Genomic DNA, 14,744 nt, shown 5'->3' with positions numbered 1-14,744 from the left:
CACTATGGGCTTTTCTTTTGTCTGCAGGCTGCGATTTGATTCCTAATCAGGGCAATAGTCTCCATCCTAGCATCTTCACGCACTGTGCAAATTTTGGTACTTTTTAGCTCGGGGCTGGTCGCGCGCAAGAGAAAATAAAGTCTCGCCTTGCACCTTTAAGCAGGCAAAAGCTCCCGGGGTGCAATATAGCTGTGCTGTGTGTTTGCTGCGAGGAAGCCCATAATGATTTCGCCTTTAGCCTGTCACCGCTAGGAAACATCAGAGGGAGACAGCCAAGGGATCGAGTTGCCAAAAATGCCCTATTCCCATGGCTGAGAGATTTTGTTGGCACCGTCTCTAAAGAGAATTTACTATGGGCCAAATCCTGGCGCCCTCGCTGAGATGAATCGGTTCCCAAGAGGCAGCGCTCCCACCGCGGGCGGGGTGTGCCAAACCTGCCGGATCAGCCCAAAATACTGCCTGCCCGTCCGGCGCTGCTCTTGGGAGGGCAGGAGGGAGGTGAGACGGGGGCAGGAGGCAACAGCCCTGCCCAGCAACCTGCGCAAAGCAGGGGCAGGAATTTGGGAATTGCATCCCGTGAATGACAGACACGTACCCCCAGTGACAAACTCCAATTTTACTCCGAATTTTTCTGTTTTCCCACCATGTAACAAAGCGCAGATAATACAGTTTGGCAAGTAATCCTCTTTTTTTTTTTTCCTTCCAGGGGCATCCAAAATATTTCATGCTGCTTTAAGCCTTAATTAATTCATATTTCATGTGAAAAATGAGTAAGTGACAGCTATTTCCTGGACTTCATTTCTGGGATTAAACCCTTTGTTTCTGCAATATCTGACGGGATTTGGGACAGCCACTTAAAAAGATGTCATTTCAAGGACATTCCCCACCACCGCCACCCCCGCCCGTGAAGTACTTGTCTGCAAAATTGAGTCTCATTAGCCTGCAAAATTACATTGCTCGCAATGACTTTTCTTTCGAAGTAGAAAATGAGAATTTCTGTATTAAGAAGGGAAGGCGGCGACGGCGAGGGAAAAGGGGAAAAAAAAAAAGACGCCTTTTTGCTGGCTTCGCCCCAGCTGTTTACCTGGGTGGTTACGGGGCGGTGGCGGGACGGGAACGGGTTTTGGGGCGGGGGGGGAGGATTTTCCAAGAAGGGGGTAAAACTACGTCCGAAGTTTGCCGGGGTACGGCGGGGCCGGAGCGCGGCGGCGGAGCTGGCCGGGGCTGCGCGGGCGCGCTGCCGCCGCGGGGCCGCGGTGAGGGCCGCGGGGGCGGGGGGTAGAGATGGAGGCAGGAGGGGGGAACCGGGAAAGTTGGCAGCGGGCGGCGGCGGCGCGGTGTTTGCGCGGAGCGGCGGCGGAGGGCGGAGCGAGGGCGGGCGGCGCGGCGGGACAGCGCGGCGCGACGAGGGGGCGGGCGCAAATAAATATATGGGGTTGGGTTGGGGGGGGGGGGGGGGATGGAGAGCAAGCGGGAAGGGGGTGGGCTCTGGCGGGCGCGCCGCCCCCGCGCTGGCTCGGCACCGAGCGGAGCGGCAGGGGATGGGGCGCCCGGCGGGGGCAGCGGGCGGAGGAGGCGGCCCCGCCGGCGGGCGGCCGTGGGGAGCGGCGGCGCGGCGGCAGGTACGCGGGGCGGTGCGGGGCCTGGGCGCGCTGCGCTGCGCTGCGCTGCGCTGCGGGGCGGGCTGGCGGCCGGCCGTCCGGCCGTCCGTCCGTGCGGGGAGCCGAGGAGACGCCGGTTGTTTATCCCCGGCGAAATCAGCCCGCCGCCCTCGGGGCGCTCCGGGTGAGTTGGGGCGGGGGCTGCGGGCGGCGGCGGGGGCAGCGGGCGCCCCGCGGGGCGCAGTTGGCGGCGGAGCGCGGCGGGGGCCGCCGGGCGCCCCGGGCGGCGGGAGGCGGCGGGGCTGCGCCGCGCCCCGGCTCCCGGTCGGGTATGGATGGGATCGGGTGCGAGAGTGCGCTCCGAGGGAGCCCTGTGCCGCCCCGCTGCGCGCCCCCGGTCCTGCTGCAGACACGGCTCGGCTCAGGTGTACAGCGGAGAAACTTTTTTTTTGGGGGGGGGGTGAGGGAGGGGAAGCGTTTCAGCGCTGCAGAAACCGATACAGCAGCTTTCAGGGAGCAATTAGAAAGGGTTTAAAGCCTGCTTTATTATTTATAAGCCCTGGCTGGAAATGAAAGGTCGCATAGATATTTCTAGGTGGAGATTATGCCCGTGTTTTAAAGGGGGTCTCTTTTAGATGGTTGTCGTTGTGTTTTGTCGTGTAAGTTGGAATATGCTGTTAAGTATGCTTTAGGTGGATATATTGAAAATACTGTTGCAATGGGTATCCCACTTGTTAGCACGAAGATAGTGCACCGCTAATCTCAAATTAGCAGTTTCCTCTCATCTTTGAGTTGCTTTGTAATTCCGGTCAGATTATTGCTCTGCTACAGGCATTAACCTGTAATTTAAGCAAAATTCGACCCTCAGTGTGTAAAGTCATCTGTATTTATGTGTGTGCGTGGTTCAGAATACATTTGCTTTTGAGCAGAGCAGCAGCTATGATGGTTCATAATGCTCACATATGTGGTACTTGCTGTACAGATGGTATTGTAGCTTATCCATGTACACACACGCGCGCGCGTGCGTGCACACACACGCTTCACACATAACGTGCAGGAATTGCAGCAAAGAACTTCCTCTAAAATACCAGCCAGTGCTCTGTAAATATATGGCATTATTTCCACAGTTATTTTCTTCGGGGAAAAAACATGGATCTTAATAAAGATACCTATGTGTTTTAAGCTGTTAGTGTTTTGAGGAAGTATACATGTTCTTTACTAATGTTTATTAATTCGCTGAAATATTATTTGAAGGGACAACTTGCTGCTGTCTTAGAGGCTTTTACTACTGGTGTGTGTTTCTCTCTCTCTCTCTCTCTCTCTCTCTTTCTCATACAAATACTTTCACAGAGAATTTTCTGAGGTTCTTTCTTTTTATCCAAGTTCAACAGGAAGCTCATTGTAAAGCTTTGTAATCACTTTTGTGGCAAAAGAGAATAGACTTTTTTTTTCTGCTTTATTCACACTATAAAATTCAATGCACCTCTAAAGTCTACTTAAGTTACTATTCAGTAAATTAAGCTGTATGTAGTCATGTTTAATGTAGTAAGTGACAGGCATATTCTGTTATGTTGGCAGATATTGTATAAACATTTACTCTGGCTTATATAAATACAAATTGCCAGATGAGTGCTCTGATTTTTTTTGTCTATATAATCATGAACTTTAACACTTTTTATAGTAACCAATATAAAGCTCAGCTGTTTTTAAAACAGGAAGAAAAAGTTTGTTTTGGGGGTTTATTAGCATTTTGAATTATGTAATTCAAATTTGTTTTCAAAAGGACTGCCAAAAAAGTGTAACCCAGAGGCTTTAAATGGGAGTATTTAAAAGGCTCCTCACTTTCATCTGCATCTGTAGTTACAGTGAACAGCTACCTTCCTCCTTCATACCCTGCAGTCTGTCACTACCTCTTCTCATTTAGGGTAGAGATGCAACAAAGATAGCATCCTCTCCCAAACACGCGTTGTACGATGCAGGGGTGTGTGCCAGGAATACAGCGACTGCCTGTCAAAGCCCTACAGACCAGCTCTATGGCTGCTCTTTTTTTTTTTTCTTTCCTTTTTTTTTCCCTAGTCACTCACGCCCTTTTAGCTGGACCATTTGAACGTTTCTACCTCTTTGGTATGGCTGATCTGAGCTGACTATTACTGCTGACACTCTAGCCCTTGGAGCTGCTGTAACTTTGATGTAGACTTATGAAGTGCACACAGTTAGATAGCCTGCTTAATTATATATGCAATTAATTCTGACTAAATGGATCTTAGATCTGATCAGTCCTGTCATAGGAGATATATGAAGGTAAAGAAAAGAAAGTAATAGAAGCTCACTTTAAAGTATGCATTAGTCATATATAATAAGGTGACTGCTGGTCTTACGGTAGTTAGTCACATGAAGATTGCAGCTCTCAATATATTTTTCTTTTTATTCTTAAAATTATTGCACTTAACACAGGTTCAACATCCACTGAAGTCAGGAGAAGTCTACTCAGCTGGACAGAATCCTGTTTAGCAATGCTGAAAATGCTTTAGATGTGCTTCCTCCTGAAAAACCAAAGTATGAAATCCTAAGGCAAGTGAAGATGATATGGGAATGCAGTCAGTTTTTATCAAGTGTCTTATGAGTGACATGACAGAGACTTAGTCTCCTGGCAGAGACCATTTTAGTTCTAGTCTTCCCGTGCAGGACGAAAGGAAATAGTTCTATAAACAGCTTAAGTGTTCCTACAAGCTTGTGTTGAGCTTATTCGTGCTGCAGTCCGATAGTTTTCAAAGAATATGCTATATATTTGCTTTGCTTAGTGAACAGCAGAGAGGGTGGTTGATTACATATTTATGTGTTAAACATACCTATAATTCCAGTTAAAAAATAAAAAAATAAAAATCAGACCTCTTTCCATTGGCTAAAGTAATAATTTGCTCCATAGGTAATTAAGAAAAGATGGAAGGCATATTATTTGCATTGGGTAGTGTAAGTTATTTTCAGTCTTAGCAGCTCTGTATATAATTAAAACAGTTCAAATGCTGCTTTCATCAAAACTGCTGTTAGAACAGATGATCTTTCTTATGCATCAGATAAGCTACTGCAGTTACAGTTAAAATGTATCTAAGCCATTTTATTAGGTTGTTATTTGTTCTGTGAATGGCTGCCAGCCTCCAGTTCAAAAGAAGTAGGCTCCAATTTGTTCCCACGTCACATGGAAAAGGTGTTGGGCGCAAGTGGCGCTCCCAGCTGTACGATGCCGTTGCAGAGCTGTACGTAGTGTCCGTCTCGGCCCACTTTCCCTTCTCACGGCTTGACAGTAATTACAGTACAGCTAATATCAGAAGTCGATTTGGTTTATTCAAACAGGAAGGCTGTTGGGTTGTCTCACTTCCAAAGTCAAATGTTTGTGTAACCACAGAGATCAAATCTGGAGTGTGCGTATATACCGTACGAGCCATGTTTATTCCCGACTTTCCTATTCCATGAGGCTTTTGTTAACTAACCCAGATTAGCATTTTAACAACCCTGAAGTGAACTCCTGCCATTCTCCACGCTTGGACAGTGTGTGTAGACCATCCATCATCCTGTCCTTGGCCACAACGGGCTACTGGCTCCATAGCCGTGCGGAGCCGCGCCGAAGCCATCCGACTGTGAACAGCACAGCTGGCTACAGCAATTTTTTCTTCCACGCCACTGGCAGCATTGTCTGGCCATGGTAACTAAAGTTAACATCCAGAACGTGGAGTCACTTTTGCTTGGCCGGCGCAGGGCCCCGCTGCAGCCCAGCAGGCACACCTGCAGCCCGCGGCCGCCGCCGGTCTCCCGCGCGAGACTCCCGTCGGAGACGGCGACCTGCTGTGCAGCAGGGCTAACGGTGACGGCACGCTCCCTCGACGGGAGCCTGCGAGCCGAGCCTGGCTCCTCTGCTGTCCGCACATCGCCGTGTGCCTTGAACGACACCGACTAAGGAAACGGGGCTTGCTGCTTTAGCATAGCTGCGCATGCTGCCAAAGAGCGCAGACAGAAATGGAGAAATTCGGCTGTGTATTTCACACATTCTTGCAGAAGCCTTTTCAGTTCCACAACGGAAACCATGTGATTTCGCAGGATCTGTGCCCAGACTCTAATAGTCGCTGCAGATGCGCCCCTTGGTTTGTTTTGCAGATCTGGGAGTGCAATGGAAGAGCAGTTGCTGCAGGATTTATTGTTTTAACCCCGCCGCGTTCGAAGAGTGGCAGGTAGCCATCAGGTGAAGGCAGTCATGGTGCCGTCCTGATTTTACTTGTTGAGATTTTTGCATAATTTAAACAAATTGGCCCCGCACGGCTGTCTGCCATGTGCAAGCCAGAGCTTTCTTCCTAGAAGAAGCTTCTGCTCGCGAGAGCGAAGGAGGTCAAGAGGGGAGGGGTTGGGATCGAAGTGGAGGAGCAAGGAGGTGGTGATAAAAGAGGAGGAGTGAGGACCTCGAGGAGGAGTGAGGACCTCGAGCGAGCAAGTGACATTTGTTCTGTCCAGAACGGTTACAAACCTTGCAAATGAAATCGGTCCCCAGACAGCTTTGATTTATATTCTCGCACAGCAGATTGGCCTTGGTCTGCCCGACCTTGGTAACATGACAGAGGTCGTATTTGCACACAGATACTCTCCTTACGAAAAGGTTTGTCGTTGCTGTTATTTTTGTTAACCGTTGCGTCCGAGAGCCGAATCGCAGCCCAGGTTGCTAGTTTGACAGGCCCTGTGTAAACACAAGGTAAAAAAGATGGTTCCTGCTCCCCACAGTCGCTGGTTTAAGAGACGAGGCAGCAGCTGGGCGCAGGCGGGCAGGGGCCGCGGGAGCGACGCGTCGGCCCACGTAGCGGGTGGCCACGCCGGCAGCCTAAACCCAGCCCCGCGGCGCGTGTCGGGCAACGGGGCCCACGCGCCCGTAGGCTTCAGAGGCAAGCGGGAGCTTCGGAGAGGATTTAGGATGGGAATAATGAGTGAATTGGCCACGGGGCGGGGAGGAGGCCAGCGGGGCGGCCGGCGCGGAGGTGCTGGTTGGGGAAGGGAACGAGCGAGCGGCCGCCTTCCCGCCGGCGAGGGGGAGCGCAGCCTCGGCGGGAGGAGAGGCGATCAGCTGGCCGTTCCTTTCAGCTATTGTAGTAATAATAGGCCTTTCTTAACGCGAGCTACATGGTTCAGCTCCGTTACGCCAAATGGCGGTGACAGCTGGGCCGCCGCGCTGCGGAGCAGCCGTGGGGCGCCAGCTCGCGCCGCCGTCTGGGAGGACTTTCCGCAGAGCGTGCTGCGGCATGGGGCAAAAGGCGTCTCCCTCGGGTAGCCCCGTCCTTAGGCGCAGTTGGGGTTCGGCTCCCCCGTCCCGGCGCGTGGAGAGCCGCCCTGTGCCGCTGCCCCGCTTCCCCAGCGCGTTGCTTGGTGCCACCAGCAGACACCGACGGCAGCAGCTCTGCAGACAGCACGGGCGGGGAGTGTTGCTGCTATTTCCGTCTGTCTGTATCATGACAGACACGCTTTGGGGTCAAAAGAAAACTCTCACGCTTATGTTTCAAGCCCTTGTTTATGTATCCCTCCACTGAGGTGCACGCACCGCACGGTGTGTACAAACACTTGTGTCCTACCAGGCTGTGGAACCATCCTGGTTCGGGAGGCTACAGAGGAGAGAAGTTACGTGTCTGTTTAACTTATAAAAGCCTTAGGGTGTATAGTTAAGACTGCAGTTTTAAAATTTGAGATGGTGCTTGAATGCAGTCCCGCGTTAGTGAGGAGGCTGTGATGCCGCCTGCTGCCGTAAAGGCGGCTAAAAATAAGAAAGGGCCATAACTGCTGTGCAGGTCCCCAAACCTGGCAGCAGCCAGGTAAATGGCCAGGTGTTACAAGTCGAGGTCCTGCATGGGTCTGAGGAGGGTGAGTGTTTTGCCGAAGCAAGGAGCACCGCGCAGGCGTAAGGCAGCAGTGGTCCCTCTCCGTTGCACGCGGCCGGCTAGGAGCCAGCACTGGCACCCGTTGCAAATATAGCCATTTTGTGTGTTGCCACCTGGAGACGAGCGCCGAAGTGAAGGGGGGTAAGGATGACAGCGGAAAAGCAGTGGCATGAAGGCTGTCAACAGTGTGCCCAGGTGTTTCATGAAAGGAGTAATAAGGGGAAAAAAAGCCCTCTTGCAGAGTTGAATGGCTTCCTTCAATTTGCAGAGTTCTGCTCTCCGTGACAGTTTCTTAAACCCAGCACATGTTTATCCAAGATGAACACTGAAAAGCCAGTAATTTGTTTTTACTCAGTAAATCATATTTCCTTCATAAATGCTGTGCGGATATTTTTAGCAACGTGTAGTTTTTTTTCTTTATGATAACCTTGGACAAAGATAATCAAATCCCATGCTTTGGGGATTAATCCGATTCCCTGCAAGGGTATGGCTAGAATTTGTTTGGTTCTGTGTACCACTGTGCAGGTTTTACTATGAAAGTGGATTATGGCTTTCTCTTCCCTGAAAGCATCAGGTTTTCATCCTCGCCAAAGACATAACAAACACCGCTCACGATTTAGCAGTGGCCTTATGTGGCAAACTGTGCCAGCACAAAGCTAGATGTATTTGGTGCAGCTGTAGAGATAACTACACTGGCGCACATACGTGATTACTGGCCCAATATTGCTAGTGCGAACATGGGGATTTAGGGAAACCTTGCGACGGTGTGGGGGACCATGGGAGGCCAGTATGGAGGAGAGGCTGGAACAGGCTGTAATGCAGTGCTCTAAAGTCCTAAATCTCCTTCCCTGTTTTGCCACAGATTTCTTAGGGCCTTGATTCAAGCACTTGTAGTCTGTATGTTACCAATTTAAATGTTTTTTATTATTATTATTTTTAAAGCTCTGATCCATAGTTTCTGTGTGGCACTAGCCAAAGTCAAAGTAGTGCAATACTAACTCTTCCCTGCATTGTCCTGAGGAGATGCAGCCCACATAAAAGACAGCAGGGGCGGGCGAGCTGGTGCGCCCTGGTGCCAGGGTGATCGGTCCAAACGGCCGCTGCCTCCAAGGTGCCGAATGCATGGGCTCGGCAGGTTGCAGTTGGCCTCCGCAATGGCTGACCCCAGCCCGCGGTCTCCTTTCTGCACTGCAGAGGGTTCCCCGCGGCGAGGTGATGCCCAGCAGCACAGGATGGACCTCAGCGTGGTCCTATGCCAGGATAACCGTGGTTGAGCATCGCTCTGCTCCTGCCTCCAACCCCAGACTGGCTTCTGAAGTGCTGGGGAGCAACAACGCGGATGTAACTTATCTTTCTCCATTTGCGTCTGTTTAATACCTTTTGCTGAATGTAGGCCAAGGAAGTGTCGATATGCAAGATGGAGCCCAGTGCTGATACCTCTGATATTTATATATATAAAAAAAAGTCTCACCGCTACCCCCCGGCTTTCCTGATAACCCGCGTGCTCCCAGAAGAGCTGGACTCAGCACCGCTCAGGATGCACTTTGGCAGCTCTCCTTGTGCTGGTGGCGCCGGAGGGGCCCCAGGGGTTCACAGCCAACGTCCCCCTTGTCCCACGAACGTGAATATGTATACGATACATTTACACGTATACACACGCAGACTACAAAAGCAGCAAATGTAATAATGTGATCCAGCAGTTCAGTGCGAGGCTAGAAAGAAATGTTTTTCTGCCATTATGTGAAAATTTAGCGTGACTGGAACAGAGTCTGCATTTGATTAGGCAATTTAAGAAATGTAAGAGACTTTATACTGTAGGGCAGTGCTGCACAACAATTGCTCGGAACATGTTCTAAAATGGGTTTGCCTTCACCAGATCTCCATGTGTTTCTGCACGACATCGCAAATGAAAATCTGAGCAGTCACATGGCGAGTGACTGCGTTTTGGTGGTACAGTAAATAAAAGCAACGGTTTAAAGAATTTTGCCAAACTTTGAGTAGCCTTTGAGAGGCAAAAACAATATATATGTATATAAAACTCTCCCTCTCTTTACTTTCCAGCATGGGAAGGATTTCATAACACATCCTTTCACTGGAGTAGTTAATCTTTAACGCTTAACAAGATAATAATAAACGTTAACTTTGAGCCCAGGCTCCCTCCCTTTTCCCTGCCTGCAGTTGCACGTATAATTGATTGTGCCCAGGAAAGTGGCAGAGCGCATGCTTTGCATACACAAACAGGGAACAGGGTGGCCTGCTACCAGATTTGTCCATGCAGAAAAACCACGAATAGTTTAAAAACATGTTGTTCGCCAGCCTCCACAGGCCGTTTTCCTGCGGGCGAGGCTGGCCGGGCGCGCGGGCGCCAAGGACGGCACGCCGCTGATACCAGCGCCGCGCTTAAGATGCGGCGATGGCTTCCTTGCCGGTTGAGAGCCTTCTCCTCTCTCTTCCCCTCGTGTTTTTCCATTTAGTTTCTCTCGGAAGCGAGAGCAGCGCCGCGCGGCCGCCGCGCCGCTGGCGGCGTAGCAGGGGCGGGCGCGAAGGGAGGGCTGCTTTCCGGAGCAAGGGCGGCGCAGTCCGCAGCGCCGCTTGTTAAACAGCAGATGTGCCTCCTCCACGGTGCGAGTTCCTCTAGTCTCCAGCCATCCCGCCCGTTGGGGAGTTTTCTCCCCCTCGCCCCGGCCTCCCTCCTGTTTCAGGACGGCCTGTTCCCGTCCTCCCGCAGGTGCGCGTTCACCCCGCCATCTCCAGGGGGTCCCGGCGGGCGGCGCGTCCCCTGGATAAGGGGCTGGTTGCTTTCTCGTAGGACGGTCAGGAGGCCCCAGGTGCTGCCGGCAATTCAGCAGGGCCTCGACCGGCCGCGGGCGAGTTGTGCCCGAGCCCCGCGCTGCGTCCCCACCCGCAAACGCTGCTTCGCGCCTGTCCGGGGGCTGCCCCACCGGACGAGGCCTAAGCGAGGTGCTGTAGGCTTGCAGGAGGAATGGCTACTGATGGCGCTTACGGCGCTCGTCCGCGTTTGCAACCAGCTCTCCTAGAGGGAGGAGAAGCTAGGCCTCGGCCTCGGCTTAAGGCTTTGTTTGGGGGGCGGGGGAGCAGCCTGGTTGTTTCTAAACCTGGGTCCAAGCCTATATGTAGCTGCGTCAGTAATCTTGGTCGGCACGGTTTAGGAGTTCTCGCTTCAGTTTGCGGGATGGAAGGATTTCAGGCTGGACGACGCCACTAGCAAGCGGCGGCCACGTGTGCCGGGGTGAGGGGCCGGGGGGGCGCCCGCGGCCCCCGGGCAGCGCGGCGTCGCTCTCTGCCAACGGAGGAGCCGCGCTGAGGACGCGGCACAAAACCCACGCGCCGCCGCGCCGGCGTCCTCCGCGCCCCTCCGTCGGCTCGCTCACGGGTGCAACCGAGTCATTTCCTAAGGCCACCTCAGCTGGGCCCGAGCGGTTTGAACGAAGGCGCAGCAGGCTTGCTGCGGTGGCTAACCCAGAGCGCTGCGTGGGTGAGAGGAGCTCGCCCTCCAGCACCTGGCCCGACCCTGGCACGCTTTCCAGGGGAGCGCGTCCTGCTGCAGCTTTGTGAGACCGAGACCAGAGCTGACCGTAGAGGCGAGGTGAAACCACAGGTTGTTCTCAGCTGGAGGACTTCTGCATAACGCTGGTAAAAGGAAGGCAGTTAACGTTCAGGCTCCAAAATTAGCTTAAAATAAATGTAATTGAAGTAATCACTTCTGGTTTGCTCAGTATTTTATTCCCTTTCTGGCTGAAACTACCTTGTGTTCATGCAAATTTTTGATCACAAAAGAAATTAGCCCTCAAAGAGCAGCTAATCAACCACTGAACATCTGCATCATTAAAAGTCACCCCGATCCATTTTGCAAGCGTTCTGTCAGCTTGGTCCAGAGCAAGGTGGGGGGGAACGCGCGTGCCATAACATTAAAAGCCTGCAAACAACTGAAGTGTAACTAGCAATACCGTGAGCCAATTAAGATGAAAGCTGTGATACTCAGTAGTGGGGTTTCATCACTTTAATATTAGATTATCTTCTTTACTTAGGAATAGATCAGGAGGTGTTAATGCAGAATCCTTAAAAGAAGTCAAGCATTATCTTAAAATAACAGACCTGTTATTTGCACTTTCACGCTCAATTAATATTATGGCTCCAAACACTCAAATTTTTTCTTCTGAGCTGCAGATTTTAAAATTGTTGTTATAAAAAGTATGGCTAGCTACATCCTACAAGTTAAAATTTGAATGCACCTTTATAGGACAGAAACATTTCTTTCTTACCCCTTGATTTATACACAATCACGCTGTAACTTTTAAAAAGGAGTACAAGAATAGTTTAAGCATGCATCTTTTATTAAAACCACAAATATTTTCCCGTGTTATTTGATAATTAGCTGAAACAATCTGTCATCAAACTCCACAATGTGGATATACCACATCACAGACAATCTCTGAGATTTAAATGTACAGTAAACCCCTGTGTCCTGAAGGCATTGCATTGCCTTCAGGAACTTAGCTGAAGTCAGTCCTCATTAAAAGCAGCATATTTGCATTTGCACCAGAATGCCATTTGGAAAAAATCATTAAGTGCCTTGATACTGGATGCAGTTCCCTTGTTCTGGGAGGACTCACCAGCAATGGTATCAGTAGAAAACCTATGTGAAAATATGACCTCAAATAGGAATGTGATCCCCCAATGCTCATCTGATAGGCACTGAGACAGATTTGTAAGGCAAATGCTCCGTTTCATGTAGCGTAGTAGTGCAAGCGTGCAAGCAAATACTCATTATTGTCTGTTTTACAGCATGAGGCATAAAAGGACAAGACCACAAAAAACAGAGGTAGGATAAGGACTTGCTTACTCCCTCTAGAGTTCAAGCCACCAGGCCCTGGGCCATGCTGGTCTTATGTTTTTGTTTGGCTCATGCAAAAATGCTGCATTTTTCAGGTTTCATCTGCCAGCACACTTTGGCCTGGGTGCTGCATTGGGTGATGCTGCTCCAGAGTTATTTTAATCCACAGACAGCAGGGATAAAGGTGCTAGTCTGACTGGACAACATGCTGCGTCCACAGTCACCAGCGTATACGTTTCCACAGAAGGTCCAGGCACCACAGAAGAAGGCTCATGCACACTCGTGGCTTTTGTTCTCAGTATCTTAGCTTCTGAAAAGGTTGTCCTGCTGGACAAACCGAAACCCAGTAACACCCTCCCTCTCCGTACTGTGTGCTGGTGCACGGCCGCACAGAGGGGACGGTGGCCCTCTGCCCTGCTCCCCGGTGCCACCAGCGAGGGACCCGCATGCGAGGCCCCAGCCTGCTAAAGCAGAGTCAGCGCCGAAACTGCCACTGCCTTCGTGAAGACCGCAGTTCGAACCATTCCCTTTTAAACCAGCATTTCGCAACCTGTGGTCTGTGGACCGTAAAAGAGCTGTAAGACATCAAAAGATAATCCCTGAGGCTGTCAAAAAAAAAAAAAACAACAGTTATTTCAGTCTATTTGCGCCTAGTCCTTTGCATGCAAAGGTAGGGGAAAGGCCTAAACACAGGTGAGTTCCCCTTTGGAGACTTGCGTAAGTTTTATTTGGGAGGAGGGGAGTGAAATCCGCCGTGACTTGGTCTGGCCAGGCCAGCAGCTGTGTGGTTTTGGCTGGTCTCCTGGAGCAGCAGCTCCTGGTTTAGCCAAGGATGGGTGCTGCGAGCCTCCCCAGCAGCAGTGTGGGACGGGCGCCGAGGGCTCTTCTGGCCAGAGGAGCCACCGTCCCAGCTGTGGGCCCAGAGAAACTTGTGCATCTGTGAACTAGCAGCAGCAAAGGTGTTTTTGTTTTTTGGGTTTGTTTTTCAACTTTTGTCTTATTATTAATGTGAAATTTCGCACTCAGAATTGCAGCAGGTACCTTCTGAGCCATGCACTAGCGATTAATGCCCTCAAGGACCCGTTTGCACTCAGCAAGGAGCAGAGGAGCACAGGGACTTCCTGATTTGCCAAAGTCCAGACCCCTGGGATTGCCGAAAACCACATCACTTGAAATGACTAAACTCAGCGTATTCCTAATCAGTTCTGCCTGTCCCCCGCTTTGTGGAGACAGGGCTTTTCTGTGTCCCACTGCAAGTTTTTACAGGTAGTCTGGTAGGGGGGGAAAAAAAATTACACAGTGACCTCTAGCCTCATGGTTAAAACATACTTCCAAGCCCCAAGGAGATCCCTGAGCTCTCTTAACAGCCTGATTTTCGCTTGTGTCCGGTGGCGATGGAAAATGATATGGTCTCATTTACGCCTTTTCATGTTATACGTCTGTCTTTCTGCTTTTATTAGGATCACAACCCTTTTCTCCTTTCCCTGTCCAAACCCTCCACAAGAGAACTAACTTTTAGGATCTATTTTTCATTCTAACCTGCCTTGAACTTCTGTCTGGATTTGCCATACCACTCTCCAGTGTGCGCCGAGCATTTTGAGAAGCGTTTATTGTGTTAAGGCGCTTTTTAATAAGTTTTTTTTTTGCACGAATAAAAGATATTGCATCAGGCTGGGTTGAAGCTATTTTATGTATTGCTTCTCTACGGCTGGCTGGATGCCCTTTCCCTTCCCCTCTTCTTTTACATGGCAGAGCACGCAGAGATGATTGATGGCATGTCACCAATAAGTTGTCAAAGTCTGGAGTAGATTAATGGGTAAGAAACGGTGGCCTATTCCCCTTCATGTGGGATTGTTTGAAGGAGGGCTCATATTTTACCAGGAATGATATCCTGCGTCTCTGGATTCCCCCAGTCAGGACTTGAAGGATGGGGTTCGTACCCAAGCTCGAAAGGTGCTGGCCACAAATAGCCAGATCGTTCTTTGGGACAGCTGCCCACCTTTCACTTGACCAACCCAGCACTCGCCCGGAGGCCTGTTTTCCCACGCAGGCTGCGCTCCTCTGTACAGGTGTGGATTTGTGCCAACGGTTAACGTTTATACTGCTTTTCCTGAACTTGCAGGCACGAGTAGTTACAGAGCGGATGCCAAGATCTGTCTGTCTGCCCCTAGCTTTTCACCTGGGGCACGTTGGCCAACGTGCCTGGGCTGCAGGGCGAGTGGCACCGGCAACCTGGTGCAGCTCAGCGCCTTTAGGGAGGCTTTTTTGGTGGCTGGCCTCGCGGGGCTGCTGCACCAGCCTGAAACGGCTGCCTTTGGCTGTGCCTCAGTTCCCCAGCTGCAAAACAGGGATAGCAGCATGTTAATCACCAAAAATCTCACT

General features: G+C 50.9%; 1 protein-coding gene across 17 annotated transcripts in view; it reads left to right on the top strand.

Moving 5' to 3' along the window:
• Positions 1-14,744, top strand: part of SEMA6D (semaphorin 6D) — a 696,006-nt gene that overhangs the window by 663,454 nt on the left and 17,808 nt on the right. For 2 of the 17 annotated variants that reach the window (XM_068958260.1, XM_068958251.1), the window contains exon 1: positions 1,509-1,622. The exons of 12 other annotated variants lie outside the window; for them this stretch is intronic. The gene's annotated coding sequence lies outside the window, so the exon portion shown is untranslated. Of the gene's footprint in view, positions 1-1,508; positions 1,786-4,060; positions 4,173-14,744 lie in introns of those variants that run through there. 3 more of the 17 variants (XM_068958257.1, XM_068958256.1, XM_068958255.1) reach the window with 3 other exon arrangements.

Source organism: Struthio camelus, chromosome 12, assembly GCF_040807025.1.
Source record: "Struthio camelus isolate bStrCam1 chromosome 12, bStrCam1.hap1, whole genome shotgun sequence".
NCBI classification, from domain to species: Eukaryota; Metazoa; Chordata; class Aves; order Struthioniformes; family Struthionidae; genus Struthio; species Struthio camelus.
The sequence above is the reverse complement of the archived record's forward strand: the minus strand, read 5'-3'. Positions and strand labels throughout refer to the sequence as shown.